This window comes from Pectinophora gossypiella, chromosome 2 (genome assembly GCF_024362695.1).
Source record: "Pectinophora gossypiella chromosome 2, ilPecGoss1.1, whole genome shotgun sequence".
Lineage (NCBI taxonomy): Eukaryota > Metazoa > Arthropoda > Insecta > Lepidoptera > Gelechiidae > Pectinophora > Pectinophora gossypiella.
Window position 1 is genome coordinate 6,324,285 of NC_065405.1, and position 23,921 is coordinate 6,348,205.

At 39.0% G+C, this 23,921-nt stretch overlaps 2 protein-coding genes across 2 annotated transcripts in view; one reads left to right on the forward strand and one right to left on the reverse strand.

Moving 5' to 3' along the window:
• The window catches only part of LOC126377409 (uncharacterized), a 347,616-nt gene that overhangs the window by 90,534 nt on the left and 233,161 nt on the right, over positions 1–23,921 (reverse strand). The window lies entirely within an intron of this gene.
• The window catches only part of LOC126377049 (leucine-rich repeat-containing protein 4C-like), a 59,455-nt gene that overhangs the window by 26,906 nt on the left and 8,628 nt on the right, over positions 1–23,921 (forward strand). Inside the window, exon 2 of the mRNA XM_050024676.1 lies at positions 12,168–12,251. The gene's annotated coding sequence lies outside the window, so the exon portion shown is untranslated. The remainder of the gene's footprint in view (positions 1–12,167; positions 12,252–23,921) is intronic.

Below are 23,921 nucleotides of genomic sequence, written 5' to 3' on the forward strand. Positions count from 1 at the left end.
AATGCGCGATACAAATACACGTTAAAAATCTCAACCGAGACGAACAAAAACAGGAAATTAGTGAAATATATAATATATTATCAACACCATTTCTTATATCTACAAGTTGAGGTAATAAAAAGCGACTGTCGTTAACGTTCTACTAAAATATTTTTGAGTCGATAAAAGTCTTACAAATTGTCAATTTAAAAATTAATTGTTTACAAGTTTGTTTAAAGACTATTCTGGTATTTATATAAAATGGCAATTGCACTTATCTTAAGATAAAAAAGTGTAGAAATGAAAGGATTTATTCCTTTGAAAATCCAGGTGTGTAGCCTATTCCATCCACTTTTACGTTTTTTGCCGTTTGAATCGGAGGCACACTCTTTCTAAATGAACCGGATGCGTATTCAGAAAACATTGCCCGCCTCCTAAAAACCCATAGAAAGAGAGATATTATGTCATTCAAAGGTTATTTGAGGATCAACGGGATATCCTTGTACGAACTGCCAATAAGTCCTTCTTTGTTATTGAAGAGCTCTTGAAAAACAGCGCCATTTTGAAGGAGTCTAATTAAATATACTCCCCAAAAGATGGCTGGGATCCTTAAACTAACTACGTTATTTATTATAAAGGCGCGGCCAAACAAACGGAAGACATTGCCGTTCGGCAGGCATCAGTTTTAATCCCCGAAATGAGTCAAATATCACGAACCGGGTCAACAGCTATCTTCTCACGTTTGTTGACGACTTAAAGTGTGATAATATTTATTAAACGGTTCACTCGGAACGACCGTCGACGATAAATAAACCCTTAAAGCCATTACGCGTCACACAAGATTTACTATGTATGGTAATGACGATTTTTTTTCGTTACCAACGACTCATTGTAACTTTATAATGCTCGGAATGTCGATTCACATTTCAGTCGCGATGTTATCGCGTTATTTTACCAGTAATTAGTATTTATTACCAACTGGTTCCTGCGCTTGCGGCTAACGAAGCCGGAGCGATCTCTGCTGGGTGTGAAAGCGGTTTTAAAGGTGAATTATGCGTTCACGGGACGGATGAGTTAAGCAATTAAAGCTGCTTTTTATGTGAATAACACCGACGTCTAAGATGAGCGACACGATAATCACAGAATTTATAGCTTTGTAATAATTTTGAGAGCAGTTTGTTGGTGTAGCCTTTAAACTATCCCAAACACAACATTCTAAACGTTTTGTGTGAAAAATATTTTAGTTATTTAACGTTACACGTGCTGCTTCCATTCCGGATATTAGTAGCTGTTAAAAAGGGAACATATTGGAAATATTTTGCATTCCGCTGTGAAGGTCCTGGTCCTGGCCCACACAAATCGGTAGCGTGTTTAACAGGGGAAGTTTTGAGCAAAAAACAGCTACCGTCTTGTGAGAATTCGCCCATAACATCTGCCGGGAATGCGATCCGCTGTTGAAATTAATGCGATAGTTAACGCTTAAATAAACTGGTAGACGGATACCCCCGCCTCCGACCCTCATTCCGTATAAATCATATGATAATTGAATCATATGCTGCGTGTCAAAAGTAATTAACAGACGCTGCGATACGCATCTCGGGCCACATGTGCTTTTTTAATAACGTCGCTCAGTTTCCTCTCGTGCACGCGACTCACGCTCGAGATAACATCGACATAGAATTTCTTTAATACTCATACATGAAAATTATTACTCTCCAACCAGTAGGCTGTGATGACTTCATATTAAGGTCATTGTGAGAGTAAATTGATCCGTGGGCTTCTGATGGGTGCGGGTGCAATCGCAATTACACAGATGGAACGACGACATTTTTCATCTTATGATCCCCCAATGAATAGTTGAAGGAATATTCTGATCGAAATAGTTCCCGCTGCACGGTTTATGGATTCAAATTACACGTTCGCCTTAACTGGTACGTGACAAATGGTCGTAAATTCTTATGTCTTTAATTTGAATACATACATTTGGCAGTTGTTGTTCTATAAATCTTGAGGACCAATTTATCCGTTGGATACTTAAATTCGTTCCATTAGCATCGTATCCCATATTACATTCGGCCGGCGGCTAAGACTGACAATGATTGGGCTAGCGCAGCCCCAAACGACCGCTGCGATGGGCTATAAAAGTGTTTCGCAGCCGTACACCAATTACCTTAATGTAACTACCATCAAAACAGCCTTTTTAGCGAATCGCTCTTCCGCTCTTCCCACGGAACGTTTCCTTCTAATGAAATTAAGACTAGGTAAATATTCACAAAAAAGTACGCGTCGAGGAGGAATGTGATGGGTGTTTTATGAAAATGAGAAAACTCCCAGAATTCCCTTGTATCGCTTAAAAAGAAGCTGTTACGTCGAGTGCAGCTTTTTCGTCGCAGCCCTTGCTGAGGATGAAATATGGGAGGTGTCACGTGCCCGCCCCGGCCTGTAATGAGGCCCGGAGGAATACCAAGCAATATCTTAATACCCACCTTGGCCCGGGGTGACAAATACACCGAATTCGCATGGAAACTGTAAATAATTTATAACCGCCCGCTTTACGATGTTTCCAACGCGCCACGATGACAAGACGGGGCGATGATATTGCTTGCCGAAATATACTCGCGTTAACTAGAATTATTGCTGACGAGCCTCCCCGTACCTACCTTACCTTGGTTCCAGTTTAGCAATTTCGCCACGAAGACACTTCAAACATATTTAGTAAATAGCGATAATATTTCAACGTAAACGTAGGTAAGCCGTAGTAGAGTACCAATAAATATTACTCGTGTTTCATGTGTGATGTCAGTATCGCGAACATCAAAGGTGACGAAATACCGTTATGACGCTGAACTTCAAAGAACAATAGTCGTGATGAAGCAGGACGGAGCGTAAAATAAACAGTTTTATGAGCCGCTGGTATTAATTTATTTGTTGGAAACAATCGCGCCACCCTTAAGAACGTTGTGACTGAAAGTTGAATATGAAAGTGCTCATAAAACGATCGTAAAGTTGTGAAGAGAAGCGAGCGTGAGTGGCTTGAGTAACGCTTTGATTTGTGTACAACAGCTGTCCTGAGCGTTAATAACTTAATTCGTCAGAGTCGTCGGTACGGGAAGAGGGTTTTTAACGTCGCAGGCGCCGAGGAAGCGTCACGCTAATGCGCGGGAGCAGCGAGGATGAACTTGTCACACCACGCGTTACTTTTGGATCGCGCCGAGTGCCCGCTGAACGATTTGTGGTTATCGACGACTCCTTCAGACGCACTCCGTTTAATTGACTACTAGCCTCGAAAACTACCCATCAAAGAGCGTTGATGGTTCGTCCGATCCGTCAAGTGGTCCCTCAGTTAAACAGTTGACAACTCTGTTATGATGACGTTTGCCTCTATAAAATCAGTAAACACGTATTGTCACTCGTATAGTTGAAAACTTTAAACCTAATCAGCAGTTTTGGTAAGTACTATATTTTGTTTCAAGTACCCACTAATCTTTAAGATTTTATAGGTCGTTTACAAAACTATTAGCTGAATGAAATGCGTCCATAGGGAATATGTAATAACGACTGTTTCAAATTTATGTGACTTTTGTTGCGGGTTAGATAGTGTTCTGGCGTAAGCTAAGTTGCAAACGCTTATGACAATTAACACCTGTCACTTCCATAAATTTTTAGAAGTGTCACTATCAATTGTCATAATTGTATGTAACGTGGCTAAGGCTCCAGGTTGGTAGGTCTTCGAGAACAGAAATAAAACATACACACTCACACTGCTGAGCACAGCAGTATATAGGCTGTGTACGTTGATTTTTAGAATATACTTATTTGAGTATCAAATAATGATACAAAGTTAGAAATGGCTGACCACCGTTGCTGCTGTCGACAGCAGACACTCAAGCTTCATTCCTGTGAGAACTGTCCTCTTAATTATTTGTACACATCAACGTGGGCAGGGTGCGGTGAGCGGCGAGACGTCAGCTTCAAAACACTACTTCAAATTTAGATACTCGTTCCCTCGTAATAATTCATATCCGAAGCGCAGTGACGTAGGAACCACTTCACTACTTGTTAAGTGTCACTGGGCCTCACCTCTACATTATTTTCATAAGAGCTCGCTATAAATAAGCATGAAAGCGTCGCCACGCGTTAAATTCTTAACGATGTTCTTACGTATTCTCCGGATGTTACCTTTAATTGCAGACACGCTTACAGTTTTAGCTCTGAAATCGATAAGTCGTGTTTGATGCGCGTGGCAGGAATTTACAACGAGTCATTCTGCTACTCGTATTTTGTACGGAAAGCGCTCAATCGACATTCAAACATACCGCAACACATTCATATACTGTTAATTAACGGATTTGCATTCCAGTGACACGCGGCAGTAGGTAGAGTGCGAGTGAGTATGGAGTACTGACTAATTATTTATATTCCAGCACTGTCCTCATTTAGGGGCACAGTAACATCCCAACTTTTCAGGAATCACCATTTTTACGTCAAAGAATTGTAACTCCATTAAAAGTTACCTTGTTTTCAAAGTAAACACGGCGCTTCTCCTCAAAGGAAGTCCTTAAAAATTAATGGAGACATCCTGATTACTTTAAAGATCCGAGTTATGCGTTGTATTTAGTCACTCTGCTTTCCTATTTTTGTTCAAGACGATTTTATGGCTATATTTTCAAGTTTAGAATAACTTTGGATTCCGGCCCGTAATGTGATAATCCAACGTGATATAAATACTGGTGCGGACGACGTGACAGCGGTAAAGAATTGGATAAAGAACTCGTATGCGGGTAATATTGTGACTGTCGCCGGTATTGTACTGTTAATATCTGAATCCCACAAAGGGAAATACAGTCTCGATTCCAAAAAACGATATAAAAGTCTAGTGAGCGAGCGCGCGTCAGATTATAGGAATAAATTATTGGGCACTTTTGTTCATGTCAAAGAGGTCGGTCGCAGCCCATTCAATTACTCGGATCAGCCGTACAAGGAGTGCCGAGTCTTTTTCAGATGTTTGTGTAAGGGATTAGTTAGGGATATCTGTGCCGGTATCTCAGTGAGATAAGTACGTATATACGTCAACGTCGGACGACTAAGCCGATTATTTTAAATGTATTCACTTCCTTAATGGACGTCGTTTTTCACGTCGCGGTTCGTGAGCTCGTACTGACTTACTGAAGATTTTCGGTTATGATCCGGTCACTGACTGGTGGAATTAAAGCTCATTTATCCGACATTTATTAAATTGTCGCTCCACTGGTTATACTTGATGTACGAATGCATTTTATACAGGTTCTTGTCTTGTGACAGATGTCCTGGACTGGTATTTTATAAATGGATTTAAAAAAGATAATCAAGCGTTGCCTAGTACATACAAAAGAATCTGAAACATTAATAACGTAACCCTTTCCATTCGAAACAATCTAGCACCCGAGACCACCCAAAGTCAGAACACAGAAAATACATCGGTCCAAGTCCCGGGAGTTTAACAAGTAGCGATATATTATGAAAATGAACCAAAAAATAAAGTAATAACATCATAGTTGCCGCCCACCTGCGCAGTCATTGACAAATGTGGGGCTGGCTCCCACCGCGGGGTCCTTGCGCGCCTTCTAAGACCCAAATAATATACATATCATTATTTTGCCTCGTGCTCCCATAAATATTACTTACAAATTCGCCCATCCAAGGAGGCAACGCGGCGGCAATTTTTCAAGGAAATAAGCTCGTAACGGCGAAGTGGAAGGAAACGGACGACTTGCATTCTTACAGGTCAAGGATCATGCTCACTTTACATTAGACAGGACGGTGATATAATTATATATACCTACCTTACTTTTTCTTTTCCTCCGCTTCTGAGCCAATGTAAAACTTGTCTTACAAGTATCGTCGACAGTGTAAAACGTAAGCAAGGCTTTTATGGAAGCTTTTTGAAAATACGTTTCTAAGATTTTACATTAGGTATTTACATCAAAGGGTATTTATTTGACACACATTGACACTATTCGCAGCACCTACTACAGCACTTCATTGAAACCTGATAGTCCCTACCTAAATATTCTAGAGTAAGAGTCACAACCAACTTTAGGTGTTCAAACTCAGAAGGAACCTTACGATAGATGTTTGTACTACATTACGTGCGAAGACACATTTGTCCCTTTAGTGTTAAGCAGAGCTAAAAGTCTTAATAAAACAAATTGCCTACAAAACCAATTTTGCTGGTTTATTAATCTTTTTTTTCTTACAAAATAAACTTTTCTTACTCACTAATTTAATAGCCACGCTCTTGTCGGTGTAACGTTCTCCATGCTACTTGTTTAGGGAAAAATAAGGCAGTGGTTTCCCTCTTGCCTTCCGCCCTGCAGTACTCTGTTTGACGCGAGTGGGATGGCGCCCAGAGCAGTCTATTTCAAAGCCGTATTAGGAATCCTGTCCTCCGCCTCTGAATAGTACTGACAGTTACTTCTACCCTTTGTTAGTTTCCAGTTTACACTTCCTATGACTTGCCCCTATCGTCCTGCATTACCATACTGAAGGCTTCTATCTCTGTCTCTGCAATCGTTGAGGTCTTCACCCGTATCCCAGGGCAAAGGTTCTACGTTATACCCCGTAGGTCTGGGTCCCTATCCGAACTTAGCCACCATCTCACTCCGGCATACTGAAGTAAGAGGCGCCCACCCCCGCCGCAAGGACGCGCCGAACAGGAATTGCTTCAATGAAGGACAGAGAAGATGACTCTGTCCCCCTGGGGCTAGTTTAATGGTCTTGTATGAAATCAAAAGCAAAAATAAACTTATTTCAACCTGAATAAAAAACCTAGGTACCTACTTAAACAGAGTATGTTTATTACGTCACAATTATTTCGTTACTAGCAATGTCACTCAGTTAATAACGTTAGTAATAATTGGCATGACACGTAATTAACGACCGTAGTTTTTAGCGTCGCCGCAACGCGGGGTGTTTGGCAGGTGGTTCTCTAATTAATTAAACCTTATTCCGACCAAATCCTTTAACCTTCTTACTTCGGAATAGCGTTGAAAATCGTTTGAGGTAACGTTATGTAAACTGTATATTTAATACTAGTCGTTATTCCCTTCTGAAAGAGCTCGGAATTAAATGAGTATTTTGCATTTTTTCAACCCCACAACGAGAGCGTAATAATTATTAATAATCCAAATACTAACTGTAGCGTCAGCAACACGCTGTTTGTTTCGCTATTAATTATTTATTTGTAATTCTCGTTTCAATATCGAGTCAGCTATTTCCGACATTATATTTCGACTAAACAATTCTCATAAAGCTAACAAAGTGGGGTTTTGAACAAATAACATCATAATGTTTGTTATTTTTCTCGATTCAACCGATTGTTGTAACACAAAAAGGTTTTCCTTGGTACTATAATGTAAATAGAATTATAAAGTCATAAAGGGAACATAATAGTAAAATAATATTTGTATGATTTCTGACAAAGAGTAAACACGATGTTCTTTAACGTAAAAAATCTACGCTACTACTAGTAATATTATGATGTCTCATACCTACTTTTCTTGAATACACCAAGGTACTCAATATAATTGGGGAGATCAATGCTCAATATAATTAACGTAAGAAGTCTTTGACGTCAGTCAGAAATAAATGGTTTTGGTTTGACATAATAATTATTACATTATGTTACAAGTGAGCTATGTTGGACATTACAGTCGACGCTAGAGGGGTTTCGTTCCTTAATTTCTGGATGTAAGAACTCTATGGTGGGATTTAGAAGACTGTAATAAAGAAACACTAGTGCGGTAATGTTACATTACAGCACGGGTTTTTATAGGGTGCTTTATGTATCTAAAAGCAGTGCATTAAGAGTTATTTTACAAGCAAGTGTGTTGAAAAAATAACTGTAGGTAGGTACATGTATTTTTCCTCAGTCATTACCCCATTCGACCCCTATCGCGTGTAGTGGCATAACACGTTGCCACCTACGAGGGTTGGTCAGTTTAGGTTATTGCATACTAATTCACGTCATGTTACTCTACTTGTCATATTTTACCCCCATTTCAAATGTATTTTAGTTTAAATTAGTTATGTGTGAAACGCGAATTACTTTTAACAATAGGACGTTTTAGTTACGAGTGCCTAATGTTGATAAAAAAAGAATTATGCTATGAGCATACCAGGGGTCTTAGCCAAGTTGCCAACTACGAAAAGCGATAGTGACTGTATTGGAGTGACAGTGATAAAAATACCTCTATATGGGATTGACATGTCCAACTTATGTCAATCCCATACATTTTTCTCACTGTGAAGTGACAGTGATAAAAATACAAGGGATTGACATTTACACCTTATGTCAAGTGACAGTGATAAAAATATATGGGATTGACATGTCCACCTTATGTTAATCCCATACATTTTTCCCACTGTGAAGAGACAGTGATAAAAATACAAGGGATTGACATTTACACATTATCTCAAGTGACAGTGATAAAATGTATGGGATTGACATGTCCACCTTATGTCAATCCCATACATAATTCTCACTGTCACTTTTCGAAATCGTTTGCAGCTTGGCTAACCCTCGCGATTACTTTTTATCATACTATTTCAGATATTACATGCATGGTGTATAGAAATGTGGAAATGTGCAAACCAACATGACTATTTACACCATGTAAAGTCATATATATATATATGTCATTAACGTATCTACCTCGCTACTGTAATGAATGTAATAATACACTACTCTGTGCGTTCCTGTTTTTACGAACTGCGTTTATTTTTACAATTTAGTTAGTAACTAATAAATTAGGAATTTGTGATTTGGTTCTTATCACATACACTCTTTTAAATTCGAGGTCATACAGTAATAAAAATATGATTTTATATTTTTTAGTTTGTATTCGACGCAGTCCTGATAATAAAACCATGTTTTATAATTAATAAATTCTACTATAAATAGTTGGATTTAATTAAATTAACTGGTTACCGCAGGTGATGTAAACTATCCGGGTTGAAAACACAAATTTTATTAATGATATGCATCAAATTACTACATCTGTATCTCACCTGCTGCTTAACAGTGTGTTTATTTTAATACTGGTTTCAGAAACCTTGGTTAGCCCTCATAAGTGCAGGTGTACACAACACAGTAATTATACGGCAGGGCTTGGCGAGTGGTTATTAAGATGGCAGACGTAGTAGTTCTCGGAACTACGGACACGGTATGTGTTCTCAGAACGAAATTCTGATGTTTTGACGGCTCCTAAGGCGAGTCACTTTAACTTTTTTTAATCGCCCGGACAGTGGCCCGGATGACTGGATTATTTTTTATTACCTACAGACCTCCCGTCGCTCGTAGATTAATTACTAAATTTTAATCACTCAGAAGTCACACACAAACCTCCGAGTAAACAAAGACTGACTTCTTCAAGAAATGAGCCCATTTATTTCGTGTCTTGGCGGCTCGAATAAAATTTTAATAACTTTGGTGGTCATGCTCGGATTTATGCGCCACATTTACATACAAACCATTGGTAAATCTATAAATTCAGGCATTTTGGAGATCCTTACGAGTAAATGGAGATAAGTAAAGCTATAAACTGTGGGGCACCGATATAATCGTTGAAAAACTACCTGTTCTACATAGAAACTGCTCGGACATGGGCCTAAGCTTTAGCCGAGCGATATACAAGTGAATAAATATACTACCCACGCTAACTTATCGCCGGCCCACGTATTACAAAACACTTAATATCGGCTCAGGAATAAATCTGTGAAATACAACACGGTAAAAAAGATTTCATTTGGTACCACAATGCTTTTTACGCTGAGAAACCCAGTAATGTTAAACGATACAAAGTGTCTGTAGTTGCTGCTAGCGAAATATTCGTTTAAGACAGTTTCAGTAAACCGTTTGGAGAGAATCTTGAAGGAGATGGAAAATTTAAAGAGTTTGAAGAGAAAATTAAGGAACCTGGGGACGTTGGATTCTTTAAGCACTTGCTGCCAAACTCGTTGCACCGTAACTTTGTTAGGCGAGCCGGGAGTTACCTCGTTAACGTGCAGCTAAAAAATTATACAAGTAAAACTGGAATTAATCTGCGATTTTTTTCTAGTTATGCAAAGGAAATTCCCGGCGCTAATGAGCTGGATTGTTAGCTCGCGCCTGACGCCGCCTTTGTGGCAGGTGCTCCTGTTTAGCTTTGCTGCAAACTTCATTAATATTAAAACTCGCGCATTCTTTCGCATGGGACAACTTCATTCGCGTTTCAAGAGTTACTCTAGTTAACTGGAGTGACGTTCAGATACACAAAACTAAACAATGTACGGAAGTTACACGACATGCTCATTTTAATCAAAGTCGATGAGAAAATTACAGGGACATAAGTCAGAAACTACTCACGCGAGAAAACAATTTCTTTTACCATACGTTTAACCGAAGCAATTTTTCAATTTGGCTATCATTCAAACGCACCCCCCTGCAGTGCGTTTACCATTGTTATTGGGTAATAAAGACGTATAAAGCTGGTCCCCTAAACGTGCTCTTATCTAACGTCCGATCGATCGAACAGTTGTAACGGGCGCCACACATTATCCTAACGCAATTAAACGTGTAATGTATGAGGGTGGTCGACCTCTGGAAATTTAGACCTCTGCCCGCCCGCGGAACCCTGTCAATCCGTTTTGTTTCGTCTAATTAATCAGGTGATAAAGTTAGCACGCACAAAGGTTGTCCCCAATAATTCAGTTCAAAAACTTCGCTATTCAATAACGTATGCGTAACAATGTCTCCGTCCCCTTACCTAGTTTCAAAACAAAGTCAGTGCAGTAGTGTTAGTTTAGAACTTTTCCAAATGCCATGCCGGTACTAGTTCGTCCACTTTTCGGAGCTCATACATAGTTTTAGCGATGTTTAACTGCGGAGGTTGTATTAAAATAGATGCCCGTCGGCCGCTCAGCAACGATACACTGCTGAGATAAATTCCCCCATTTTTCTCCCGCTCACGAGCCGTCACCGTATAAATGCTTCGAGTGTCTTTTTTTGTACCATCCGAAAGAATTACAACATTAATCAGCCGAAATGAACCTTTTAGCGAAATGTCAAAAGGTTTACGAAGATCTTTGCTATAACGAGCTGCGCTTATCCGTAATGAAAACAAAAGAATGTTCACTGTTAGTCCAGGCCGCGGCGCGTGCGTCGCACTTTGGACGGACGCTTTCTCTCAGATAAGCTGGGTGGTTCCGACTCATTGTCTGACCACGCATTAATTCTGCTATGATGTAACTGCTGTTAAATTGATTGTAAAAGCTTATTCATTTTGGAGCTTTTGTTTCGTTTGGTCTGATCCGTTGTACGATGAATGCATTTTTATAAAAGGAAAGAGAGTTGAGTTTTAAGGAAAACGTTTGTGAAACAGATCCAGCGTGTAAACAGCATGAGTTGGAGTGCGGAGTGTATTCAAATTCCGCCGGTTCGCGGAATGGCGGCATTCAGGTGCGCGGCACGCGACCCGGTCGCGCGGTCGGCCGGACGGTCGCGTTGCTCCAGATCTGCTGCCCGTCCGGTCGTCCAAGCACATATTTCCGCTTGATTACACGAGTTGCCTGGGACACCTGTGCCATCTGCAAGCCGACTTTTCTGCGCGTTTATTTCGGAATTCAGATCGCTCCCTAACTTTTATCGCTGAGTTCCGAGCAATGCGGGCTTGAGTTAGAACACTAGATACCCATACTACAACAATTCATTCGTATTAAATGCCGAGTATCATTTCTGTTTTATTGTTTTATGACATTTGTAGATGCTGGCTCCTATTTTTTTATTGTGCAAGCAACGCTTTCTAAAGCCTATTCAATATGTTTGATCATACTAAAATTAATTGAGCGAAAACATATTTTTTTCTCTGTATCATCATTCGTGTTTTCCCATCATACTTTCGGGAAAATGAGAAAGAAAACGAATTATGAGGATCTATAAAAGAGATATTGCTTGTTTATGAAGGTCTGCTTTTATAGGGCCCTAAGGGAGAATCTTTTATCGATGGTTTATAATGCTGGTAACGGCTATTCAAAGAGAGAATAAAGTTTGTGAGCTTAATACGTTACAAAATGTAGAGTGATAATTTAGTTTATTGACTCGCGATGTCTTTGTCAGGAGTTGTGTAGTTTGAGTGAATGCTGTTGTTGATAATGGAATTTCCTTGTTGCAGATTATGTCCGCGGTTCGAGTATAAGTGGGGCCCATGATTGCGCGTAACGGAACGTTATAACATCAAGCTACTGCCTACACTTAGGTGAGTGGCTGTTATGATTGCATTACCGTAGGGCACTGCAGACTGGCGGCTTCGCAGACCACCGGCCACCTATTGTGCCCTAGTCCAACTACGTGATTTTGCTAGCCGTCAGTCTGTTCAAGCCTTAATTGTAATAGACGGGCAGAATATTGCCTAGCCTACAATGCATCGTTCATGAGAACTGCTATTGTAAGTTCATGCTGTAAAATTCCTAGCTAGATGCTTTTCTTAGCGCCAGAGAAAGGATCTGAAATATTTGATAGATGGAGATACCACTTTTCATGATGGATAACTGTTAGGTCTTTATATTTGTTACGCCATTTATCAAACGGAGTTTAGATCGTTTCCGTCTGACGCTTCTGTACTTCTCTCAAATTTAAATACGCTTTATTACTCTATGTTGTTTTGTTACTTTCTGTCTCCAATGCTGGTACAGTTTGGTAAAATATTTAATATCACTTTAGTCTTACAAACTCTATATTCCCTTATAATATTCCCGTTAAAAAAAAAAGATGAGATATTTTTTTCCAAACCACAAAAAAGAAAAATAATCAGTGACGAAACTGTAATGAGCCCATTTCGAGCAAAGAGTTTCCTCAAACGCACGCTAAGCATCAATCCGCAATAAGACCCGAAAGAAAGGGGTAATTTGTATCTTTTTTTCAATAAAGCAACACCTGTGCCTGTTTCCTCTCTAAGCTGTAAGCCTTGTAAATGTTGCACCATTTGTACCGAGATTGAAAAACTGCTTCGTATCCAGACTGCAACAGTTTGTTGCTACTGTTCGCTCATATATCACCCTCTTGTTGGACGGAGCTAAACTCCAGTATGGGGCTTTATAGACATAGATTTTTAAGCGGTTTTGAGATTTTTTTCTGCTTATAAACGAAGACAAAGCCATTCACTCTGTAACAAAAGTTCAACATCCTACAGTTGTTGTTGATCGACATATCTACTGCAGATAGATGTTATATCTACAGCATTAATATAACATTTTGCAACTTACAACATACAAGTAAAATTACACGTAAACGTATTAGCTCAATACGAACTCTCCTTAAGATGATACGTGACTAAAGTGCGAAGCTTTCGACGAAGCCACGGAAGATATAATTTATATGTTCACAGCTACTTTAATTGGTGTTAGAGAATTTTTATAACCCTCTACAGTCGTACGTGAGTCTTGAGTATGAGTCGGTAATATTTCTAAATGTCTCTTAGCGACTGGAATTGTTCTTTACCTTGACAAACGACTTCTTTACATTAGGTACCAATATATAGGAAATCATCTGCTGATTTTTTTGCAGCGCAATCTAGTCTTGTTTATAAAATCGGGGAATAAATCTGTCAACTGCATGTCGTTATTTAGGCTTGCCATACACCGCATCCGTCGATGAAATATGACCAATCATTTTTCAATGACACCCCTTTCGGACAGATTTAAAGCGTTATGTTTGAGTGACGCGTATATCCAATGCGTCAATCGTACGAGTGGTTGCGTTCAAATGATCAAGTTGATTGACGTGTGCTTGCGATTCGCTAAACCGCGGATGAGACCCAGGGTCATGTTGCAACAGGGTTAATATCTATAAAATTCAATACAAAATATGAATTAGGCAGGATTTTATTTTCCTTATAGTATATTTATGTATACCTAATTAATATAATATATCATTACGTTGCGGACAGGCGGCGCCTATATCATACTTAGTGCTACTAAACGCAGCGTTATGCAACAGCAGTACAGAATAATTAATGCGTTCTAATATGTGGTTAACGTCACTTCCCACAAAGCGGGCATAAAACTTAAATGTCACAGGAACCGTTTTATTAAGAACTATCATTAAGTAGGGCATATGCGTCTAACATCTAAGAATTGTCGCACATGACGACATTTTAAAATAATAATGTTGAATAATACAGCTGTTATTACGCGTCATTTTATTTTTTCCTGTCCACTCACCGTGTAGTTACGTCAAGTTAACGACGCCAAATCACCGTGGAAGCTCTGTATACGGTGCCCAGTTTCATTATCATACAAATTTTAGTTGGGCTCTATTACTTAGCAATTTGCCTGATTAAGGATATCGTATCGGCGTACCTCTGTTCGGCGGCGACGGCCTGGCAAATAGGGTGGTTGTGCTCCCGATGAATATTTATACCTCTAACTAACCCTATACTCGGATATGGAAATACGTTCCTGTTATAATTGTTCTCAAAAGTTTGGATCAAAAATATTTTATCGTGTCTTTTGAGCTGGTCAACAACATTGACGGATGTGGGTGTCATTCAAGACATAAGTTTGTTTTGCAACGCTAACGGTCGTGCAGGTGTCGCCATAATTACTGTACTTGTTTCTTCAAGTCTTCTCCCTCTTTGTTACCTTTCAGAAGCTGTCATTACGTCCACTAGTAATAACTACTAACTAAATGTAAGGGTCAACCGAAACTGCCAATAGTAAAATTTTATGCCCCATTCTAGTAACGAATTGACGTTTATAGTAATAGCCTGCACAGTAACTTTCTAGGAGCACTTGATTCGTCCGATAGTATAACAGTAGAGGCGCTTGCTTCGTTATTCCATCGTTGATCTTTGCCTAGGCCATGCGGGCTCTAAATCGAGCCTTCGACGGCCACCCAGACATTATGTTCTACCATCGACATGCTTTGTCAGGGCGATTCAAAGGTGGTTATCCGAAAATGGGTCAGCAGGGATTTCAGAACAGTATATTCTGTTATACATACCATCCAGCTCTTGTATCCGCTTTGTTCCCTCGTTTAGCTCAGCGACAACTATTTTGTGTACGTTCTACGTGCTCTTTGTTGGAAGTTAATCGCATAATCTGGCCATTTGGGAGTTCCAAACAAAGGTAAACGGGAAATATGCTGCGAGCCATAGTGATAGGTTCAAACGTTCTTGCTCTCGCCGCTTCCAATAAAACGGCCCGTTAAAGCGTAGTCGTGACTTTTGAAAACATTTACGTCAATATTAATAAAGTGATAATATTAGCTTTTGATATTCATGAGGTCTTTGTGAACCACCAGGTAAACAGCGAAATGGAAAGGTGGACAATCAAAATAGCGGCCGCGAAGGGAAACCAAAAATCGCTCTTCGAATGGCCCGTAGTAAAAATATTTTCGAGCTGAAAACCTTCATGTTTCAGGAATGGCCCGTCAAAACAAATGGCGGATGAAAAATTCGACGAAATATAAACAAAGGCTTGTTTGGTTGTAGCTTGTAGCGAGGGTGGCGAGCGAGCGCCTCATTTCGGCAGGAGGATAAGTGCGGGCGTAATCTGTGCTTGGGCTCGTGTAAATGCAAATTGTCCCATAAAGCCATCGTCCCGCCCGGCCCCGCTCCCCGCCCGCGCTCTTAATGAAGAGTAGCTCCTCGGACCTCGAACCCCACGTCCGTCATCTCAACAGCGGTTTGCGTAGCTTGTACTAGACAAAATTAGGAGCGTCCCTAAATTGATCTGTTGAGGAATTTGGGTTTCTGTAACAGTTACTTGATGAAACCGTCGGCTCCGTAATCAAAGTTACTCACCACGTTAGCCTGGAACGATTATAGTCTATTATTTTAACGATAACGTCTGGTTTAATTACTCGAATTACCTTCAAAAGCAATAACGATAATAAATCTACATTGGTTACATGATACTGTTTTGTATTCTCATTTCATATACAATCGTGAAGTGGCGTCATTTCAGTTTTGTCGTCTGCAATTTGTTATATATTCAGAGACATTTAAGGAGATATTCCTTTCGTTATCATTCTTTATATGATAAATTGTTCATTACCTTTCTGTTTACGTAATTGAGCTTATAATTCCTATTTATTGAAGTATTGAACTAATTTTGAACGGTTTAATTTAGTTGATTTCTGGTCTTATTAGAGTTAGTAGGTTATATAATTGGAGTTGTAGAAGTAATTGATTGAGATTGATATAAACGACTAATTGGCAAGAATTATTAAGGTCCCAATCAGCGTTTCGCGTGACGTCCGAACAAAAGGCTTTCCCTTAAGTCGGTAGGTGAAACAATACGTACGTACAGGGACTTCCATGTTGAATTACAAATACGACGACTTGACGTGAATTCGAATAGGGCGGACTGTTCGCTCCTACGTACGTCGGCTATAGTTTCTTTATTATACCTATGTATGTATGACAATGCATAAGTGCTGTGTTTGTGGTAAAGCGGTGAGGAAAATTATAGGTGCTAGCTTGAAAGCTTGATATGGAAACCACTTAGGCCCTATTACTAATAAATTTACGATTTCTGCGTCCTTTTATAAATATTGAAGTCTAATAGACTAACCTTTTTGAAACATTAAATAGATTGAAAAGCGTAGAGAACAACAGAATAATATTTGCAAACATCAAAACGTTAGTAAAAACGTAAATGCCCGTAAAAATATAGATAGGTGTGAGTTTTGTTATAAAAAATACTAATAGCCAGTTCAATTACAAACCATTCGGAACAGTTTTTACTGCAAGTAATATATAGAGTTAAATCAGTGAATAGATCGTGACGAATGCCCAAGATGCTGGGATTCAATCGCAGTCGTAAAATGTTTGTTATATTGGTTCACGAGAAACAATTATGGAACTTTGAAAAGACGTTATATTCAAGGGCAGTGGAGCGAAACGGTGAGAACATTTTCAATTGGTTCAATCTTCATTTGATACCGAACGGAACTCGTCGGTTTTTTAGACCACAAGATAGCACTTAATTATTTTTTATAACAAAATATTTACGAAAACATTTATTTTTGCGTCGTCACAGTCAACTGTTATTTTAAAATTGAAATTCGTCAGTTTTTTGAAGGCCAATCATGTATTGTGATTTTGCTAACAAAAAGTTCGTCATTCTTTAAGTTTTTGGCGGTTGAGATTTTTGAATGTTCAGTTTTATGTTTGTCTGTTTTTAGTATTTTTTTTTTATTTTATTTGGCGCGGCGGCGTCTTTTCCTCCTGTATCGCTTCACAGGGTGAAGAGCTGCGGTTTTATGGTCCATGAGCCCACGTCAGTTCTTTTTAATTTGAATATGCTGGCCTCGCCGCGTCTGATATCCGATATCCGCACCATTGGGTAATGTATCGTGGTATAGAGATCATCGGATAACGGGCGGCCACTGAGGTAGGCGGTCGGTTTCGTGGGAGACCATTTAGAATCGCTTATAGACATGTATTTTGACGTTTACTAGCATTTCATGGGAACAGTGTATCGATTACACCGTGGAAATTCAGATTGGAGTTTTATTTACTACCGGCACTTCTATTATCGTAGACCAGATGGGATAATTGTTCCTCCCGTCTATTAATTTGGCGTAACAAATTTTATGGAGTCAATACCCGAAAACAATCTCTCTCTCTCTCTATTTAAGAGCAGCGCTCTTGTCGGTGGAGTAATCGCCATTCCTCTCTTCTTCCCGCCTAAACCTTCACCTCCCGATACGACACGACCTGCACCTTCTCTTTTATTTGTTTCATAAATGTTATTCTAGGTCTACCCCTTCCTCTCTTCCCTTCAATTTTTCCTTCTATAATGTTTGTTATAAATGAATCGTGTCCCGAAAACAATAAGATTCTTAAAAAGTTGTTTTGATTGATTTACATTGCTTGATATGTTTTGTACTTGGCCTTCCTCTGACAGAATAGATGGCATAGCTATGGTAAACTAAGCGACTACGACTTACGAGTATATACAGTAGCAACGGAAATCCTGAACAACAAACTTGGCTCCCAACAATCCTATTACAGCACTTACAATTTTAGACATTCAACTTAACAAGGGCCACTTTTTACTTCCCTACTTACATTAGAGTCAAACAGCTTACATTAGAGCTATTCAAGAGGAAGCAGCTGTCAGTGAGGACGGGTTGTGCTTGTAAACATGTAGAACGGTACTGCCAAACGTTCAGCCATGCAAGTTCCACACATACAACATGAACGTACAACTCAAAATGGTCTGGCAGAAGCTACTGCGCGGGAGCACTTTTTACCGCCACGCGACTAAGATCTCGTTCAGTGGAATTCAAACGTCTTGTTAGAATTTATACTTGGATATTATATATTAGAAAAGCTCTGTTATAACATATTACATTCAAAACAATACATTTCATTCAATGTTGTAGGTAATTATAACCTAAGCAAATACACAATTTATGAAGTTAGGTGACGAGCTTCACGGATATCTCTTTTTTTGCTTGAAATTGCTTTATTTCAGCAAAAATACTTAAACAGACAGATAAACTTGTAAAGCAAAACCTAATTAGAGCCGCTTCCGAGATACATCAAAATAACTTATTACTTTTCTATAGTAAGTACATAGGTACACGGTGTCCTAAATAATAAATGTTTCTTTCTTTCTTTCATTTACAACTTTCAAAATTTTAGATTTTGAGACAAATATTGGATATATGTATTATGTAAATTATATCTTCGACACATTAAATAAACTCATTTTGTCATTCATTAAATTTTAATCACATCAGTGCACTCACAAAATTCCACCCGTAATTGCAAATTAACTGCATGCGTCTGTGGAACTCAAAAATACCAATTTATCCAAGTTCGTTTATAATTAAAATGCGCAAGCTTTTATTTATTCTTATAGCGATAAAGGTCTAAACACATCATGGACTGGCTAGAACGGGGAAGAAACATTTCAAAGAACGACACAATATATCGCCATCGTAACTGATGGGAATCTGCATGGATTCATAATATTAGGTATAAGTAGTGAGGATACTCTTCGACCTGTTCAAAGTTATTTGGCAGAGTTTCCTGCTTAGCTTTGAGTCGCCTTTTATAATTTTCTGGAATAAAGTGTTTGTGTAGTATTCTTCTCTCTCCGATCTTGTTTGTTTACAAACTTACGATTTCGATACTTTCTCTGAGTTAGTAAGTAAAATAAGTAAGTACTTAAGTAAAATCTTTATTTCCTCTACAAAAAATAAGACACATAGATACATAAATATATACAAAAATCAATATATGTAGAGGCTGGAGCCTAAACTAGGATACCCTGTGTTTTAGGACTCCAGGCCTCCACCCCCAGAAAGTCATGGTCAAGATTTTTTTTTTTTTTGACGTGACTTATTGTAGATTTGCCGCAGATGGCATTAACTACTTGGCCGGAGCATGGTCAAGAAAAAATAACAAAATATAAAAAAAAAGGAATTTTTGTTCCTTTTTGTTTATCAGTGATATCTGTTATTGGTGAACATACATTGTATTTAATTGCACATGTGATCACTTTATTAGCACATATAGCGTAAGAATGTATATATGCATTTGTTGGGGTTTTTGTTTTATCGACCAGCTGGTGGATATCCTCAATAAATATTCCTGAGGCCAGTCCATGTGTATTTATTCCTTAAGAGGAAACAGCGTCAGTCTTGTAGCAATCGCAATCAGAGCGTCCAGAGGGCAAATCGAATTAATTTACCCGCGGCCTTTGAGCGCCGGAGTCCGTTTGCAGACACATTGATTAATAAATACGTCGGCAAATGGAAAACGCATGGCCCATGTTTTCTAAAGACCTTCACAAGGTTTTATCTACTGTTGGCGATAAATATATAAACATACAGTATATGTTACTAGATAGACTTTTTCTCAGAGTTCTACGGGGTTGTTGCGGTATAGGTTTAATTTCCGAGGATCAAGTTTCTGTACATCTTTTATGGATTACATGACACCCTTATAGACTAAGAATTTAAACATAACATATATAACATAAAAACCCCATATACATCCCACTGCTGGGCACAGGCCTCCCCTCAATCAACCGGAGGGGGTATGTAGCATACTCCACCACGCTGCTCCAATGCGGGTTGGTGGAGGTGTTTTTAAGGCTAATAGCCGGGACCAACGGCTTAACGTGCCCGTTAAGCCGTTAACGTAACGTGCTTAATTCCGAAGCACGGAATCATCTTACTTTTTCGGACAATCAGCAAAGTCCTGCCTCTCAAGCCTGAAAAGTCCTTACCAAACAAAGGACAGTCTCTTAAAGTGATTTCGACAATGTCCCCATCGGGAATCGAACCCGGACCTCCAAATCGTGAGCCTAACGCTCTAGCCACTAGACCACGGAGGCTGTTAAGAATTTAAACACATACATAAAATCACGCTCGTAATGGGGCGTACAGGCATGTACTTGGAAAGTACAGGTTGTACAATAAAATGCTTGACACGGTATTTTGAAGATTATTATTGTGCCGAGAAAAGGCAAGAATTAGAATTATTTATTTGTTTAATTCAGGCAACTAAGGCCCATATAATATATTCTTTAACCTAAGAACACATACATAACATAAACAGCCTATATACGTCCCACTGCTGGGCACAGGCCTCCCCTCAATCAACCGGAGGAGGTATGGAGCATACTCCACCACGCTGCTCCAATGCGGGTTGGTGGAGGTGTTTTTACGGCTAATAGCCGGGACCAACGGCTTAACGTGCCCTCCGAAGCACGGAATCATCTTACTTTTTCGGACAATCAGGTGATTCAAGCCTGAAAAGTCCTTACCAAACAAAGGACAGTCTCACAAAGTGATTTCGACAATGTCCCCATCGGGAATCGAACCCGGACCTCCAGATCGTGAGCCTAACGCTCTAACCACTAGACCACGGAGGCTGTTAAGAACACATACAATTTTATAATTATAATTAAAATATTAAACTATTTAGAGAATTTAATGGCCTCGATACCTGCTGACACCTCCTAATTTTATTTTAAGTTATTCTCCCGTCATTTTCTTATAAGCCGAAAAGGAAAGGGACGGATGATGGACAACTGTTCATTTTAAAATGAATGAATAACCTTTGACGTGTGCGGTCAACTCAATTCTATCGGGTTATTGGCCAATATAGGTATAAATTTGGGAGGGTTTTTAACATTCCTGCCTAAAATTGATATGTGTTCCATAAATTTTATGCGTGTCGATTACCCGTCACTTTCCTTTTCGGCGGATGAGAAAATGACAGGTATAACTTAAAAAAAAGAATTATCAAAATCGGTTTATAATCTACGAAGTTATCCCCGAACAAACATAAAAAAAATATACGGTCGAATTGAGAACCTCCTACTTTTTTGAAGTCGGTAAAAATAAACTAAGATGGTGTCTACAGAAGTCAGTACCATTATTCATCTTCGCCTCCCTGAAACGTCGGAACACCACTCCCTCTGGCCAGAAGTCCCTTCCCCTATATACCTTCTCCTATATGATTAAATGTTATAAACCTTGGTAGTATCGGAATACCTATTCAATGTTTCATTTGCATTACTAATCTCCTGCGGTGAACCAATTATTCAATAGCTCTCTAAAATGACCACTAAGAGGGACGAGTACTCATTAATTACAATATGAAATGCAATAAGCTCCAAATAAATATTATTTTCAATTCAGATATGCGAAATATATTGCAGTAAGTATTGAAGCCCTGGTGGCCCAGTTGGTAGAACGCTTGCCTTTCACTTTGACGTCGTAGGTTCGAATCCAGCACAGCCCTAAACCAATGATTGTCGAATTTGTCTTCGAATACACATGTATTTGGGTCATAAATGATTATCACGTGCTCAGCGGTGAAGGATAACATCGTGAGGAAACTCCATTCCCAAGAAATTCATTTTCGGAGGTATGTAACCTAACATGTATGGGTCTAGTGAAGGTCAGACAGGCAGTCTTTTCTGTAAAAAACCGGACCTGTCAAATCTTTAGATTAGGTTAGTGGACCCTGTGAAAAACGGGATAATGCTAGGGAGATGGTGATATTGCAGTAGGTAACATTTTAAAGTAGCATGCAGGTTTTATTGCGTACGCAAAGTTAGAACTGCACTTAACCAAATGGATAAACGTAAAGGCAATGACTATAATTCTGATTTTAGTGTTTTTTAAAGTTATTTAATGCATTTTTGAGCACTGGAGAGCAAGTCTACGATCGTTCTGTAAATCACTTGACATAAATACGTGTATTACCTTTTTACAGTCTGTTGTCAAGTGTCGTAAACGTCGTAAATTTATTCGGTACAGCTCTAAACTTTATGTATCGTAAAACTGCACCCGAGCCCGAGCGACACGCTGCACGAAATTGCGTCAATACCTTTAGATATAGTATCCTACATTCAATTTAATATACCTGTAAACCAAAGTTTGTTTTAAAGAAGTCGCAAATAAAATCTTCAAGCATTGGAGGCCATTAATCACAAACACTGGGTTTAAAACAATATAGTTGGAACTGCGAACGATCTCGTTTTGAATTTTTTGTTGGAATACACCCGAAAAACTATTCAAAGCTACTTGCCGAAATTCAAAAAGCGAATTCGAAATTTAAAGCCTATGGAAGACTAGAAAGCACGAATCTTTTGCCAGCAGCCGACTGCGCTTTTCCTCGACCCAATGGTTAGTTGGAAGTGAAATCCTCCCATTCATTCGTTCATTCATTCATAAAACGCATTTACCGTTGCCGCCCTAACCCGACGTCTCGGGCAAACTAGGAATACGTTACCGGTTACCGTGGATCCCACACTGCAATACGGAATGAGAACGGAAACGCGGGATTTTGTTGCAAGTTAGGGCACAGTCAAACGAAACGTTGAATACTGATGCCGAGCACTCGGGAGACAAGATTGTAAGAGCAAGCTCCGGTAATTGCTTCAGTGGAGTACCACTGCGGAACTGTTTCATTCCATTCCTTTGCACGTTGAAATGTGGTAATCTAAATATCTCAAACAACAAGAAGCTTTAATCACAATATTCACATACCTACATACAAACAGAATATTCACAGATACTAACTTTTATTTTTTCGCTGAATAAAATTGTTTCTCAAAGCTTTTACGATATAGCTTCAGAATTTTTTACACGAAGTAAAAGTTCTAGTACTTGCTTCGAATTTCCATTATATACCAAGCGTCTGAACAATATCAACAGCGAAAAACTAGTTCACTCTAGTTGGTTGTAGCGCAGTTTAGCACTCCCCTTATGTACGGGTGAGCTCAGCTCAGACCAGCCTGCGAGGGTATCAGCCCGCGTTTTGTATTCGTCTCTAATAAAACCAACGGAAAAATGAATACGCCAGTTGCTGCAAAAGATTGAAACTTCGATATTTTCGGCCTTGCACAGTTTATCTGCAGTTGAAAATTTCATTGACCTGATAGTTTTTAAACAATTCCAAAAATTGAGCTAACTATTTTTCTATTCCTTTCTATTTGTATTTGTTCAAGAAATATACGTAGTGTAATTTATATTGCGTAATATTGCCTTCGCGATTTGTCTGTGACATCTAATTTCATGTGAAGGTTGACAGAGAAATAAAGTAGTTTACGGGTACATTACGGTCCTTACATAAATAATGTTCTCGTTTTTCTACAATGTATTTTCCCTGTTCCCATTTTAAGATAGAAAATTCGTAGAAAATAAAGTTAATTCTGTCACACGTGATACCAGCAAAAGGTTATAAGAACATACTAATATCATACATGTTGTCACGCAGATCTGAATTCCTGCATATTTGTCGAGCGAGCATTATGCAGTGTCTTTGTTCAACTCTTTCGCTGGAATTCAATTACAGTCGACTATCATCGTTTCATTTCCAGTTGTATAAACAAGAACAACGGCTCCAGCGATAACTGTTCCAGTTCCATTCTCCTTATTGGCACCACGC